Raw genomic sequence first — 17,007 nt, 5'->3', positions numbered from 1 at the left:
TTTACATATAGGGGTAATTTATAACCTATATCCACAGAGAGAATGAAGGTTAATTGCAAAGAGAACAGTTGTGCACTATTGCCTTCATTGTATGTACAGTGAAAGCAATAAAGAAAGATAATAGAAAATATTCTAAGTTTTGAGGTAATGAGTAGATTAACATAGAATTGATATCTTGGGAATTTTTGATCAAAATGTATTTTACATAAAACTAATGAAATGCATACACATGAAATGATCTTTTAAACATTTTAATTCAAAAGTTAATAGTTTAAAATCATCATGAATAACAATGAAATACCCATAAATAACTGATCATTTCTGAAGCAAACATTTGTATAGCATCAAAATGTCGCCATTGTCTTAAGTAAATATAATCAAAGTTAAAGTTTTAACAATAAGAGGTAAATGCTGAGCAGGCACTTCTGCTGTAAAAAAATGTTTGGTGAAAGGTCTATTACAGTAAACTTGTCAAAAGAAAACTACATTCAATGTCAATACTGTGTTGATATTTTATTTGGGAAGAATGAATGGTATTAGATTACGAGGGGCCCTCATTTCAACCAACTCTGGCATGACAACACAGCTCCACAACTTATAGTTTGAGTTAATAATGTCAGCAATGAAATTTGAATCGGAGTAGATTCTCTCAATGGAAGGATCTCCTTTCACTGACCACAGGACAAAGTCACACCACTCAAGGCCTGTGACACCAAGCTGATACTGAACTTGGTAATAATAGGGATGAGAACGACGCAAAACAAGTTTATTGTCACTAATCATGAAACAGGTGGCTTGGATGTCCTTGCTGGTCATTTCTCCAGAGTTGTACTGATCAACACATTCCTGAGGAGATTTCTTCTGAAGAAGCCCTAAAATTTTGATTTCAGCAAGACCAAAACTATTTGTGGAGGGATCATATGATAAGCCATCAGGGCTACAAGCCAGTTGGGGAAGCCTGTGTGAAACAAACAGTCCGGTCTTCTCACAAGAGAAGTCAGGAACAGTCTTTTTTTTAAACAGCACATAACTGTCCCTTGCTCTGTCCTCGTTTTTGATTCCTTCATTCATATGTTTTGTGGTGATTCTGTCGAGGCCCCACACATTTTTCCGGATGTAGTGTAGCAGTCTTAACTTCACCGCAGCACTCATTTTTTGTTCACAGTTTGCTATGACCTCCCAAATCTTGTGAGCCTCTTTACACGTGGAAGCTGTCATTCTGAGGTATCTTTCTGAATACCAAACATCTGAGGATGACTGCTCAACTGTCCCTGGAATCATCGAACTGATGCATTGCACACTGCACTTAGGTAGTAAGTTGGCTTCATACACACTACGTAAGCTGGTGATGACATCCCTGTAGCTCTCTGGCAAATCATAGTCCTCATAATGGTATACAAGGACTGTTTCCCACATACTGATAACACCAGTTCCACTGTTTGCTCCCTGTAACTCAGTCAAGAAGGCATTGACATCCTCATTTTTGACATGACTGCCATCTGGACGCGGATCGAAAGATTTTACTTTAGTTGGAGGGAGTTTACCATACGATTTTGCATTGATGCTACCAGGATTTTTTCGTTTCCGACCCCGTTTCCACTCACATGGTAGGTCTGTACAAGCCGGTGTTCTCCCAACATCAGTGTCGACAACTTTTGTCAGGAAAAGAAGAAGGGCAGCCACGTGACTACACCGCCCTAGGGCTGATGCTTTACATTTACACGTTGCACTTAAAACTGCACCACTCACAGACGACATCTCAACTGATACATCATGGTGCTCATTTTTCATAGATGCATCAACTTTTGCTTTGTATACTATAGAATTATGAGTCTGCCTTACTTTGATATCCTGAACAAAGTTTGAGTCAACATACTGCCAGCCACGGCGCAGAGATTTTTCAGTGACAACTGAAGTTATGTCATCCTCCTCATCACTGTCTTCTGTCTGAGTAGGCCTTGTGGGAAGAGTGGGCAGAGATTCCACCAGCCAGTGATACACGTAGCCATAGTTGTACAGTGGTGGGATGTTTGATGGTAGGAACTCCTTCCAATCATTAGATTCGAGAGCAGTTTGTGGACTCTCAGTATGGGTATCTGCTAATTTCTGATACCATTTCCCTTTGTCAACTGATACGTCAATGTCTCCTGCTTTCCCTGATGCAATGCAATCTTTACATCTGAAAAATACATAAAATGACACAAGTTCAATTAAGAGACTTATGTAGGCCTACAGAGTCGCGTTTCACACGCGCGGGTGATTTTTAGTTTCACTTTCTCTGGCAGCGCAATCTCAAACATAGCCTAAATATCTCGCCCTTGTGGAGGATAAAATTCGCTCTTCAGACCAATTCACATCAAGTAGAAAACACGAAGATATCATGAAGAGATCGATGGTCTCTTTCCTGCTCGTGTCCCACATCCCTCTCAGAGCGCAGAGTATAGGCTATATCACGCGTCTTTGTGTGGAAATATAAAACGAGTTTTTATTTTCTATTTTTTAAATAACCCCCCAACCACCGCCGGTAGTTGGTCCATTACCGCGGTGGTAAAAAATAAATAAAAAAACTGCCACCGTCACAGCCCTAAATATACTAAATATAATAAGATAACCTTGTTTGAAATTATATATTGACTGGGTTAAATAGAATTGCATTACTAAAAGAGACTAAAATACAATTTTCATTGACTAAAACTAGACTAAAATGTCATCAGTTTTCGTTGACTAAAACTAGACTAAAATGTCATCAGTTTTCGTCGACTAAAACTTGACTAGACTAAAAAGAGTATGAACGTGACTAAAACTAATAAAAACTAAAACGACAGCTTGACACAAAGACTAGACTAAAACTAAAATTAAAACAGGCCGCCAAAAACAACACTACTACAGACACTAGTCCTGTACTACGCCCTAGACATTATTTTGAATGAATGAATAACTCTCTCTCTCTCTCTCTCTCTCTATATCTATATCTATATCTATATATATATATATATATATATATATATATATGTATGTATATATATATATATATATATAGTTACTTGTAGGTGCTACTACTGCCTTGAATGACATGTATTTATCATAAAAGTCATATGTAGGCCTACTTTCTTAAAATACTCTGATTTAAATATGTAAGACATGTTCAGCCTCTGCCTTTTTCTAGCAAGCCTGGTCATGCTACAGGTAGGCCCTAGATCTGACAGATTTACTTTTTCTGTAGTAAGGAAACAGCCTTAGGGGAGAGGGTAAAATAATTGAGAGAATTTAGATTTGATATTAATTAAAAATTAAGTGTTGTTGGTTGTGACCAAGTAGCATTAGCGATCGCTAAACAAAAGATAAATACATTAATAATAATAATATAAATTACCCCCAACAACTGTCAACCGTAAGACAACCAGAGGACATAGTATATATGACAGACAGGACATAGGGTGGTAAAAGATAGCTTGTTGAAACTGCAAAATGTCACTGTCAGTGGCGTAAGGCGATGTTTTTTGGGGGAGAAATTCTGTCGATAACAATCTACCTCTGGATCAGGTCGGCTCTTTTTCCCGTCTTTTTCAGCCCTCTACACTCAAGCCATCTCTTCAATTGAATATTTGTATGTTCTTCTACTTCTATACCAGTGAATTTGGCACCGGGGACATCATTCTCGGACAGAGTTAGCAGGTTTAGCTCAGTAGACATCTCGTCCGTAAACTGTTTACATGCGTCTAGCATGAGTGACGCGCGAGTTTGACCCCCCTAGCAACCGTCGCTAGCTTAATGAATATTAATGAGAAAAGGTGACGTATATCGTGCGGTACGCTATTGAGTCTAGGGCTTCAGGGAGTTTAGATTTGAGTTTTTGGCTTGCACACTAATGGGCCACCGTAGTCTTGGATCAATTTGAACAGTCTGCAATGAAAGACTATGGGATTTTTATGATTTTTAGTATTCATTTTTAAAAAAACTGAAACTCAAATCAGTCTGAAAAGATATAGCACACTAAGTCAGAACAGTCTGAAGGTCTGACCCGAGTTTGGTGGTCGTAGCTTTAACGGTCTAGGAGGAGATACAGTCTAAAATTTGGCTCAGAAGAAGAAGAATAATAACTAGATGCGAAAGTTCGCCGAGACAAACTTTAAGTTGGCTTGAGAAAGTTTGGAGCAGAACGTTTTTTGCTAGGCGGTTGCTAGGATGTTGCTATGGTGTTGCTATGGTGTTGCTAGGGTATTTTGGGAGGTTGCTAGGGTGTTCTGGGTGGTTGCTAGGTGGTTGCTAGGGTGTCCTGGGTGGTTGCTAGGGTCTTTTGGGTGGTTGCTAGGCAGTTGCTAGGGTTTTTGGGTGGTTGCTAGGCGGTTGCTAGGGTTTTTGGGTGGTTGCTAGGCGGTTGCTAGGGTGTTCTGGGTGGTTGCTAGGGTATTCTGGGTGGTTGCTAGGCGGTTGCTAGGATATTTTGGGTGGTTGCTAGGGTCTTTTGGGTGGTTGCTAGGCAGTTGCTAGGGTGTTCTGGGTGGTTGCTAGGGTGTTTTGGGTGGTTGCCAGGGTATTCTGGGTGGTTGCTATGCGGTTGCTAGGATATTTAGGTGGTTGCTAGGGTCTTTTGGGTGGTTGCTAGGCGGTTGCTAGGGTATTTTGGGTGGTTGCTAGGGTATTTTGGGTGGTTGCTAGGCGGTTGCTAGGGTCTTTTGGGTGGTTGCTATGGTATTTTGGGTGGTTGCTAGGGTCTTTTGGGTGGTTGCTAGGCGGTTGCTAGGGTGTTCTGGGTGGTTGCTAGGGTGTTTTGGGTGGTTGTTAGGGTATTCTGGGTGGTTGCTAGGCGGTTGCTAGGATATTTTGGGTGGTTGCTAGAGTGTTCTGGGTGGTTGCTAGGCGGTTGCTAGGGTGTTATGGGTGGTTACTAGGATGTTTTGTGTGGTTGCTATGGTGTTGCTAGGGTATTTTGGGTGGTTGCTAGGGTCTTTTGGGTGGTTGCTAGGTGGTTGCTAGGGTGTTTTGGGTGGTTGCTAGGTGGTTGCTAGGGTGTTCTGGGTGGTTGCTATGGTATTCTGGGTGGTTTGCTAGGGTCTTTTGGGTGGTTGCTAGGCGGTTGCTAGGGTATTTTGGGTGGTTGCTAGGGTGTTCTGGGTGGTTGCTAGGCGGTTGCTAGGGTGTTATGGGTGGTTACTAGGATGTTTTGTGTGGTTGCTATGGTGTTGCTAGGGTATTTTGGGTGGTTGCTAGGCGGTTGCTAGGGTGTTTTGGGTGGTTGCTAGGTGGTTGCTAGGGTGTTCTGGGTGGTTGCTAGGGTCTTTTGGGTGGTTGCTAGGCGGTTGTTAGGGTATTTTGGGTGGTTGCTAGGGTGTTCTGGGTGGTTGCTAGGCGGTTGCTAGGGTGTTATGGGTGGTTACTAGGATGTTTTGTGTGGTTGCTATGGTGTTGCTAGGGTATTTTGGGTGGTTGCTAGGGTCTTTTGGGTGGTTGCTAGGCGGTTGCTAGGGTGTTTTGGGTGGTTGCTAGGGTGTTCTGGGTGGTTGCTATGGTATTCTGGGTGGTTGCTAGGGTCTTTTGGGTGGTTGCTAGGCGGTTGCTAAGGTGTTCTGGGTGGTTTCTAGGGTGTTTTGGGTGGTTGCTAGGGTATTCTGGGTGGTTGCTAGGCGGTTGCTAGGGTCTTTTGGGTGGTTGCTAGGGTTTTTTGGGTGGTTGCTAGGCGGTTGCTAGGGTGTTTTGGGTGGTTGCTAGGGTGTTTTGGGTGGTTGCTAGGGTATTCTGGGTGGTTGCTATGCGGTTGCTAGGATATTTAGGGTGGTTGCTAGGGTCTTTTGGGTGGTTGCTAGGCGGTTGCTAGGGTATTTTGGGTGGTTGCTAGGGTATTCTGGGTGGTTGCTAGGGTATTTTGGGTGGTTGCTAGGGTCTTTTGGGTGGTTGCTAGGGTATTTTGGGTGGTTGCTATGGTATTCTGGGTGGTTGCTAGGGTCTTTTGGGTGGTTGCTAGGCGGTTGCCAGGGTGTTCTGGGTGGTTGCTAGGGCGTTTTGGGTGGTTGCTAGGGTATTCTGGGTGGTTGTTAGGCGGTTGGTAGGATATTTTGGGTGGTTGCTAGGGTCTTTTGGGTGGTTGCTAGGCGGTTGCTAGGGTGTTTTGGGTGGTTCCTAGGGTGTTCTGGGTGGTTGCTAGGCGGTTGCTAGGGTGTTATGGGTGGTTACTAGGATGTTTTGTGTGGTTGCTATGGTGTTGCTAGGGTATTTTGGGTGGTTGCTAGGGTCTTTTGTGTGGTTGCTAGGCGGTTGCTTTGGTGTTTTGGGTGGTTGCTAGGTGGTTGCTAGGGTGTTCTGGGTGGTTGCTAGGATATTTTGGGTGGTTGCTAGGGTGTTCTGGGTGGTTGCTAGGTGGTTGCTAGGGTGTTCTGGGTGGTTGCTATGGTATTCAGAGCGGTTGATATGGTGTTACTAGGTGGTTGGTAGTTGTCAGAGATGGTTACTATGGAGTTTTTATAGAGTTCTTACTTAACTAATCACTATTAGCATGTAGCTATTGTAAGAAAAAATGAAGTGGACGTCGAAGATCTCAAAAATGAAGTTTATTACAGCATAGCAGTGGCAAGGTACACAAAGCACCTTGGATTCAGCGGAGTCATACAGAATGAAACTCATCCTCTCAGCTCAAACATTTATCCCCTATTTCGTTTGTCTTCCCCCTCTACATGTAAATGAAGCTCTGTTTTTAAGTGTAATTTAAGAATAACAGATTCGTCTTCCCTCTCAACATGAGGCTGAAACTCTGTCTTAAATGTAAATTGAGGATCTTTCCTCTGTGCCCACATCTTTGATGTTCTGTGAAATCCGAACAGCAAAAGGTTTTAGGTGATAAGATCTATCTGTAGTGGTCACATCTTTGATCTTGTGTTAAAACAGAACGGTCAAATGTTTAAGGTGACAAGCTATTTGAAGTCCCTGTAATCAAGATGGTTGTTGGTTGCCCTCTGTGATACTATTTACATATTACTGAGATTGGATGTAATAGTCTCTATATGATAATTAAGCTCTTTTAAGTGAAGGAACATTTTGATATATATATATATTGGAGTGGAAGTTGGGAACAGACCATAATTTCTTATAGACCCCCCTTTGATGCTCTTGGCCCCAAGTAGCATCACAACCACTCCCTTTTCGTAGATAACACCTCCCGAAACCTGGTGGGCAGGTGCCCCAGTGGCGGCGTAGCCCTGGCTTAGGTTGTTCCCTTATGGCCATCAGAGAACCTTACCCGTCTTCGGGATCTACGCCTCCTGCACACTGAGTTATGGCTCTACTTCACTTGAGCAAAATTATCATAGTTCGTGATAATGAAATGTATTTTTTTTAAAAAATTTTTTATATATATATTTTTTTATATATATATATATACGAGGTAACCAAGAACCATCATATCCACTTGGAACATTCAATATTGATCATGGAATTATCTTCAATCTTACGTTTCAGCGTGGAACACATACAGCATAACATAATGCACTGACCGATAATAAGAATGATACATACACAAACAGCAGTTTTAAAGGTAACATCCCAAAGTAAACCAGAATAGGTGATAGCTAAGTCTCCATCATGCATCTGTTTTGTCAGAACCTCATCTTTTCCTTTAAGGCCTTGTTGAGCTTTCACAATGTGGCTATCTTTCCTTTGCATCAATGACATTAACATATTGTTTAGTTTTGATAACTCAAATAATCAACAATCCAGAGACAATATAGTGTGTGTGTGTGTGTGTGTGTGTGTGTGTGTGTGTGTGTGTGTGTGTGTGTGTGTGTGTGTGTGTGTGTGTGTGTGTGTGTGTGTGTGTGTGTGTGTGTGCGTGTGTGTGTGCGTGTATGCGCGTGTGTGTGCGTGTGTGTGTGTGTGTGTGTGTGTGTGTGTGTGTGTGTGTGTCATTTTGTGTCCATTTTCTCAGTGTGGACATCCTTTATCCACTTGTTTTCCCTCTATGTGGAAAAACTGCTGTCCGTAGTCTCTGAAATGGTTTGTCTCTGAAATCTCCTCTTGTTTCACTTCTCATTGTCCATTTTTTCCACTTGGAGCGCAAGTCCTTCTAGAAGAAGCAGTCACTGGTGTTGTTCGAGTCTGTGCCTCTTCATCAGTTCCATCCATCCCATGGTGGGTCTCAGGGTTTCTAGGTCTTTTAGGCCTGGAGTTCTGGATCTTGCAGGTCTGGAAATCTCTATTCTTTTCTTTTTCTTGAGAAAATCCCCCTGGCTCCACTTCCTTCTCGTCCTTCAAACGACCAGATCACCTTTCTCCAGGAGGTTACAAATTTCAGACAATCATCTCGATGCTTATATCTGAAACTATAATCAAAAGAAGAGGTTGCCCCCCTTTCTCCCACAACCATCTTTTCACATTCAAACATCAAAGTCACAGAAGTTTCATCTCAAAACATGTTAAAAATTATTTCTAAACATAATGTCATTAAAACATTTATTATACATTACAACTACATATCAATGCTAATAAAACATGTTTCATAAATCATAAAGAATCACCCCCCTTTTGATAGTAAACCTTTTTCTACAATGTGTTACTATCATAAAACTAATTCTAATTTGCATCAGCATTTGCTTGTGACTGAGCTACAGTCATGTTGCTGGTGCAGTGATATGTTTGACAAGGTGTGAATGACTTCTTTATTTCCTTCACTGTAAAATCCGATTAGTTCAGCTTACTCAAAAAAAGCATGCAAACCGATTGCACTTAAAAAACTAAGTAACGTGAAATAGGAATAGTATGTAGTACTAACAAGTGCATTTCTAGTAGTGTACACTTACAAGAGAGTTCCAGTAACTTAAAACTAATTTGTATAGTATACTTGATTATTTACTTTAGATGTACTCATTTATGCTAGTTGTGTTAACTCTGATGTTTTCTGCATACAACTTGGAATTACTGAGTTTACTTTACTTCAAAAGCAATCCAGTTTACTTGTTAAAACCATGCAAACCGATTGCACTTAAAATAGCAAGTAAGCTTTACTCCAATAACTTAAGTGCTATCAATCATCTATTATATATCATTGAGAATACTTTCACAATTTTACAAAGATAACATTTACAACTGGACAAATAAATGTAAGGCAATGATACAGTTCAAAGGTACATTTATTGTATTTGTTTTCTAAACAACTGACACAGGGGTGGTCCACACAAGTTTGCATTGGGGTATACAATTTATGTAAATAGTCACTTTAGGTTTTTAAATTTTTTGGGGGAAAAAAAACAAAAAACATTAACACTTTATAATAAGGTTTATTAGTTAACATTAGGTAGTGTATTAACTAACATGAACTAACCATGATAAATGCATTTGTTACAGTATTTATTCATCTTTGTTAATATAAATACAGCTATTCATTGTTCATGTTAGTTTACAGTGCATTAACTAATGTTAACAAATACAACCTTTGATTTTAATAACGTATTAGTAAATGTATATAAAATCTGAATAAAAAAAATATATTAGAGACGATACCCTGACTCTAACAGATTCTCAACAAACAGCTTTAACAATTCAATACATAACAATGACTCACTTTAATCAATAACACTTCGGAGACCAAACTTGGTATATAGAAGTGCAAAAAAAGTGGCTACATTCATTAACGATGGAATAGTATTTCATCATTTAAGCCTAAACGATGAAAAAGCAATGTCTCTGACACACATGTACATTAGAAATGAATACGCTGACAGATTCTTAAAGGGTTAGTTCACCCAAAAATGTTAATTCTGTCAGTAATTACTCACCCTCATGTTGTTCCAACCCCGTAAGACTTTTGTTCATCTTAGGAACACAAATGAAGATATTTTTGATGAAATCTGAGAGGTTTCTGTCCCTCCATACACTGCAATGTCATTGCAACTTCCAAGGCCCAGAAAGGTAGTAAAGACATAGTTAAAATAGTCCATGTGACTACAGTACTTCAACCTTAATGTTATGAAGCAACAAGAATACTTTTTTTGCGCAAAAAAAGCCCCAAATAACGACATTATTCAACAATCTCTTCTCTTCCACGCCATTCTCCTACGCTGTTAACGTAGTGTAAACGCCCAGTGCTTCTGGGTTCTACGTCAGATTGAGGCTTATTATTGGCTGACGCTGGTCATGTGTGATGCTGGCCAATAATAAGCCTACGTTCTGACAAAGAACCCAGAAGCACTGAGATGTTTACACTACGTCAACAGCGTAGGAGAATGACGTGGAAGAGAAGAGATTGTTGAATAATGTTGTTATTTGGGGGGTTTTTTGCGCACAAAAAGTATTCTTGTTGCTTCATAATATTAAGGTTGAAGTACTGTATACATGGACTATTGTAACGATGTTTTTTTCTGGGCCTTGAAAGTTGCAATGACGTTGCGGTCATTGGGAGGTAGAAAGCTCTCAGATTTCATCAAAAATATCTTTATTTGTGTTTTGAAGATGAACGAAGGTCTTACGGGTTTTGAACGACATGAAGGTGAGTAATTACTGACAGAATTTTCATTTTTGGGTGAACTAACCCTTTAACTTGCTCATGAACTAATGGGCTGACAATTTTAAAGAAGTGGCTTAGTTTCCCTTTTATTTTTCGATCAACTAATCTAATTCCACTGTCATAAACAAATGTAATCTAATGCCAAACATCATCAATCTTGCACATTTGATTAATCAACAGGAGATTGTTCAGAGATTGCAGTTTTGGTGAGAGTTTGTTCTGTCTCAAAGCAAGCATCAATTTCTGAATGAAGTTAAAAGTATTTTTCATGTCTTTTGGGTAATCCAAATTTAAAGCATAAGACAGACCAAAATAGATGCAAATTGCCTGAGGCAGGTTCTGCAGATTATCCATTACAATACCTCTCTCAACAATGATGGCAGTAGACACTGGGCAAAGGTAGAGTTTATTTAGAGAGGGAAGTTGTTCTTCATCAATGACAGTCAGCACCCCAACAGATAGTTGTGCCCAGGCTTCATCAACATCACATACCTGAATGAAACCAAACAATAAAAATATTACAACAGAGAAAAGTGAAAAGGCATGATTTATCAATTATAAATTAAAATTGTATAATTTAAAAATGATTTATGGTGAATGGCTGTATATTTTAATGATGGATAGATGCACTTTTATCATGGATGGATGCATTTTGATGGACTTGAAAAAATATACGGCCATTCACTGCCATTATAAAGCTTGGATGAGACAGGACATTTTCTAATATAACTCTGATTGTATTTGTCTGAAAGAAGAATGCTATATACACCTAGGATTACTTGAGGGTGGGTAAATCATGGGATAATTTTAACTTTTGGGTGAACTATCCCTTTAAGTATGCAAGGTATTGAATTAAAACTACAGTCAAAATAATTTTGTTAGAAAATTATAAGAAAGCCATTGAAGTCCATTATATGGAGAAAAATACTGGAATGTTTTCCTCAAAAACCTTAATTTCTTTTCGACTGAAGAAAGAAAGACATGGACATCTTGGATGACATGGGGGTGAGTAAATTATCAGGAAATGTTTTTTTGAAAGTTAACTAATCCTTTAAGATTACAGTCCACAGTTAAAGAGTTTATCAACAAAACCCCACAACACTTTAGACAACATCTAGATTGATTGTAAGCAAAACCATGATCAACTCAGAATAATAATTAAAAAAATTAAGGCTGCAGTAAACTCACCCCTGTATTAATTTGCTGCATAAGCTCATCTAATTTCTCTCCAATGCTTCTTGAAGACTTGAAGATTGTGACAAAGAGTGGTGTGTAGCGATCCACAGCACCATAAAAGTTACTCTGCAGTCTGCAGATCTGTGGAGACTATCCTGTTAAACTCTGCAAACACCTAAAACACAGGCAAAAAAAAAAGAAAGAAAAAAGGCATGGGACAGTGTGGAAATCTTTCAATGAACAATTATTTTTGATTTTTCTGATCTTTATAAAAAATATCTTTCAATGCATGGTCAGGCCAACAGGCCAATTCTAAAGCCAAACCTAAACAGAATGTGGTTTCTCATTGTGGAAAAGGGTATGAATAAGTACTTACTTGTCTCTCTGTAAAAAGAGCTGGCCACTGCTCCATCTGCATCCACAATTTCACGTCTTCGCATTGAGAAGGTCTGGTCCATCTTTGATGCAGTGATAAAGCAGTTGAGTTCGAGTAAAAAAATAAAATAAAAAATAAAAATCACTCTACAGTGCTTGCATTACAATCTGAATTTACTCAATTTAAAAAATAATAGTTTAATGCTGTTGTGAAATCACAAATACTGTCAAAAAGCATCACATACTTCATCTCTGCATAAGCTGCAGGTTACCTTTAACTGTAGACGTGCACCATTTCACCAGATTTGGAACCTTAATAATGTATAAACCAATGCCAACAGAGGAGAATGCATCAGTGAAAATGGTAAAGTAGAAAACCATAATTCTTACATTTGGAAAAAATAAATCGCTTTTCAGGCATTCCAGGAACTGTTATGGTACCTGATAGTTTTATGCAAAAAAAAAACAAAAAAAAACATATTCTTCAAGCTCTAATTATCTAAATTATTTGGTAACGTTAGACATTAAGGAAATCAGTAAAAATTAGCGACAGACAGTAAAAAAAAAAAAACATTCACACAAAAGTCGCATGCTTGATTACTCACCTTATTATTATTCCAAAAACGTAGCGAAGCTCCAGATAAAAATGTAGGTAGTCTGTCAAAGTCTTTCCACATCTGCAAAATGGGCGCCGAAAATAAAATACGCACAGAATCTATTGCGCATGCTCTCACAAGTGCCGCTTCTTCTTCTTTGTTTTTTCTGCACATTAGGCATGCTTTAATTCACTGCTGCCTCTCACTGGTTTAGTAACGTCATTGCATCCTTTGTTGCTACTTGCTTATTTCAAGTAAGCGTCACTCAAACGATTGAGTAACTTGTTATTTTCACCCTGCAATTGACTGTAACTCAACAAAACCTAGTAAGAAGTATGTATTTTATGTTACTGAGTAAAGTTTACTAAGTATATGTGAGTCAGGAAAGCTATTGGATTTTACAGTGTTCCAACAGTGCCAACTGGGTTTCTAAATTGCCTATTTTCTTAAGCAAACCACTATAGCCCATCTTTCTTTTGTGTGAAAAGTGACACTGTCTTGCCTTGTGTCCCATCTTTTCACAAGCAAAACAAACAACTTCCTGATCTTCCTTTCTTTTCTCCAAACAGTGCCTTGCAATGTGACCATCCTTTCCACATGCATGACAGACAAAGCTTTGAAGAGGTCTCTCATTGTCTTGACAATGTCTAGCAATATGACCAGCTTTTCCACATGCATAGCAAAGAATAACACCTTCTGAATTTATTCTTGCAAATCTCCTTGGTCTATGATGGAAACCATTAGACAATGTAGAACATTCTCTCTCGCCAAAGGCAGCAACTGGATGTCTAGATTTGGCAGCTTTCATTTGACTATTTGCATGAATATTATTGTTGTAAAACTGTGTCATTTTAGCAATAATGTCATTATATTCAGATAGTGGTGTCACATGCATTGTCACAGCAGACCGGGTGAGTTTGTCACATTTGTTAATCAAGGCAGACTTGAAAGTGACATCATTCTTAGTAATGTCCGGATTGCCACTGAAAGTTTTAAACATCTCCAATAATCGTTCTGAAAATGCTGCTGGATGCTCCCCTTTCCTCATGTGCATCTCAGATATTTTATCCCAATTAACTGACATCACACCTAAGACTTCAAGCAGTGCCTTTTTCCTCTCTGACTTATTAGCATTTCTGTCCTTTACTTTCGTAGTTAAGGCTCCAGACAAAGTGTCAGGCAGGCACATTCTTAACAAAACGCACGCATCACCGTCAGTAAAATTGTAAACTTCAGTATATTCCTCCAAGTTTTTTAGAAAACCTAATGGATCTTGTTTGGCAGGATCAAATTTCCCAATATTCTTGATCACAGCATCTAGTTCAGTTGGATTAAATCCTCGGACTATGGTAGTGGTCATTGGTTCCTCCCTTCCTTCTCTAGCAGGCGTAGTCGTAATAGAATGAACTGGTGCCATCGGAAATCTAACTCTACAGTCAGAGTATTGGCTACTGAATGACTGATAATCTTTTTCCCAACCCACAGCACTGTCTTCCTGCAAATCTGGCATCTCTGGAACTGGGTTACACAACGTGACACCTAACAATGTCTTACCAGGGTTTTTCTCTGTTGAGCCATTCTTTATCATAAACTGACAAGTCGCCTTCGCTTCCTCCAAATTTTTAGACAATGTTTCCACAGATGATTTAAGCATACTATTGTTAGTTCTAAGAAGTGAAATCTCATTCTGCATCTTGATCTTTTCTTCTTTCCATATCGTTTCACTAGCCAGGTAATTTTTTTGTAGAAATTACCCCAACACTGAGTCGCTCATTTTCAGCCTCTAACTCATCTACTCTCCTCCTAGTTACTTTGTATGAAGCAAAAAGTGCTTGAAGCGCATTAGCAATTTTCCCATTTTTGTTCTTAGGCATTTTGGGATAATTTTCAAACTTAGAGATAGCCCACTTGTACGGTTTATCAACAATATTCTCTATTCCGTCAAACATTCCCTGAGAACCGTGTTTAGCGATATATTTAACAATAATTTCTTCCATTTTCAAAAGTCTTATCAAGCTTTAAAATATCTCGTGATCTAATAGTTATTCACAATTTAAATGACTACATGTTATCTAGTTCCTTTAAGATATCTGTTAGTCTAATTATTCACAGCTCCAGTACTTCGGACACAAATGATCAAAATAGCCACACTACCTGAGGCTTCTAAACTTAACCACAGTCACAATCCATTGGTCCTTAAATTTCGTTACGCAAAACAGTTAAGAAATGCAACACTGTCACAGTACGTCGGACAAAACCACACCATGTCTGGTTTTATGTTATATTCTTAAAACAACTTGGCCACAGTACGTCAGGCTTAAACAATATCAAAAAAAATTAACACTGTCACAGTACGTCGGACACAACCACACTACGTCGGGTTTTTATGTTATTTTCTTAAAACAGCTTGCTTATCAGTACTTCGGGTTCAAACTATATTTATGAATTTTAAAACAATGCCACAGTACATCGGGCAAAACCACACTGCTTCGGGTTCTTTGTTTTAAACTTCACAAAGTCACGGCACATCAGACTCACTAGTCTAGCCTATGCTATAACACACAATAGTTGTGAAATAATTCTGTGACCACACTGCGTCAGGTCTATTCAATTACTTTAGAATTTCCTCAGAATTATTACAACTTCACAATCGGTTTCAAGTACGTTAGAAACATACACATTTGTTTCAGTTACTTTAGAAACAACCAATCTGAAATAACTCTGTCACCACACTACTTCGGGTTTATTCAATTACTTTAGAATCTTAACAGAATTATAACAGACCAACACCAAATTTCAGTTACTTTAGAAACTTTACACTTAAGCACTTTGTTTCAGTTACTTTAGAAACAACAATTCCAATACAAGTCTGTCACCACACTGCTTCGGGCTTATTCAGTTACGTTAGAATCTTAAACAAAATTGTACGGAGGCTTAAAACTCCTCCTGCTAATACTGAATAGAAACCAAATTTGATCTCTTCTGTCCTTAATTTTTCTTTTCTAGATTTTTTTTAAACCGAGGAATTCCTTGACAAAAACAGCATAAATGAAAGAAAACAGCTTTTTCTTACCTTTTCCCTTTTTTGTTGGAAATCCGTCGACTGGGTCTGGCTCGCCAATGTAAGAAAAAATGAAGTGGACGTCGAAGATCTCAAAAATGAAGTTTATTACAGCATAGCAGTGGCAAGGTACACAAAGCACCTTGGATTCAGCGGAGTCATACAGAATGAAACTCATCCTCTCAGCTCAAACATTTATCCCCTATTTCGTTTGTCTTCCCCCTCTACATGTAAATGAAGCTCTGTTTTTAAGTGTAATTTAAGAATAACAGATTCGTCTTCCCTCTCAACATGAGGCTGAAACTCTGTCTTAAATGTAAATTGAGGATCTTTCCTCTGTGCCCACATCTTTGATGTTCTGTGAAATCCGAACAGCAAAAGGTTTTAGGTGATAAGATCTATCTGTAGTGGTCACATCTTTGATCTTGTGTTAAAACAGAACGGTCAAATGTTTAAGGTGACAAGCTATTTGAAGTCCCTGTAATCAAGATGGTTGTTGGTTGCCCTCTGTGATACTATTTACATATTACTGAGATTGGATGTAATAGTCTCTATATGATAATTAAGCTCTTTTAAGTGAAGGAACATTTTGATATATATATATATTGGAGTGGAAGTTGGGAACAGACCATAATTTCTTATACTATTCACTGCTAGCATGTGTAGCATGTTGAAAGTGCTGTTTGCTAGCATGAGTCAAAAGAGCCAAACCTCATCTCTATACGATGTTCTGATACAGAGATATAGGTCTTGCAAAACGGTTGCTAGGATACTCAAGTTTGGTTGCTATGGAGTTGCTTGGGAGCTGGGAGCTTTAAACTTAAGAAGTTTAAATTGGTTTAAAGTTTAAAGTAGTTTGAAGTTTATGACAGAGAGATAGATAGATAAATAAGTTAGATAGATAGATACACACACACACACACACACACACACACACACACACACACTCAAACAGACTACCTCGCTCACACACTCACTCAGACACTCAGACACACACACACACACACACACACACACACACACTCAGAGTTTATGAGTTTAGAGTTTATAAGTGTATAAATTGATGAGTTTATAAGTGTACAAGTTTTTGAGTTTAGAGTTTATAAGTTTAAATGAGTTTAGAGTTCAGAGTTTATTAATTTATGAGTTTAAGAGTTCATAAGTCTATGAATTCATGAGTTTATTAGTTAATTAGTTATTACATTTAAGTTAATTAGTTTATAAGTGTATGAGATTAGAGTTTATTAGTTTAAATGAGTTTCATTGGCTAATATATATAGAATGGCAGTTTGAATTAGTCTTCAAGGGAT

At 38.6% G+C, this 17,007-nt stretch overlaps 1 long non-coding RNA gene across 1 annotated transcript; it reads right to left on the bottom strand.

Annotated features, from left to right (window-relative positions):
- Positions 1 to 9,478: 9,478 nt before the first annotated feature.
- On the bottom strand, positions 9,479 to 13,051 carry LOC309483568. Its single transcript, XR_014200591.1, has 4 exons — positions 12,313 to 13,051; positions 12,042 to 12,123; positions 11,678 to 11,840; positions 9,479 to 10,981 (listed from the first exon to the last, which is right to left on the bottom strand). It is a non-coding gene; the product is annotated as an uncharacterized lncRNA (long non-coding RNA).
- Positions 13,052 to 17,007: the final 3,956 nt, after the last annotated feature.

The sequence above is a fragment of the Leuciscus leuciscus genome (genome assembly GCF_965113295.1).
Source record: "Leuciscus leuciscus genome assembly, chromosome: 20".
Lineage (NCBI taxonomy): Eukaryota > Metazoa > Chordata > Actinopteri > Cypriniformes > Leuciscidae > Leuciscus > Leuciscus leuciscus.
Note: the sequence above shows the minus strand (reverse complement) of the source record. Positions and strands in the feature narration are given on the sequence as shown.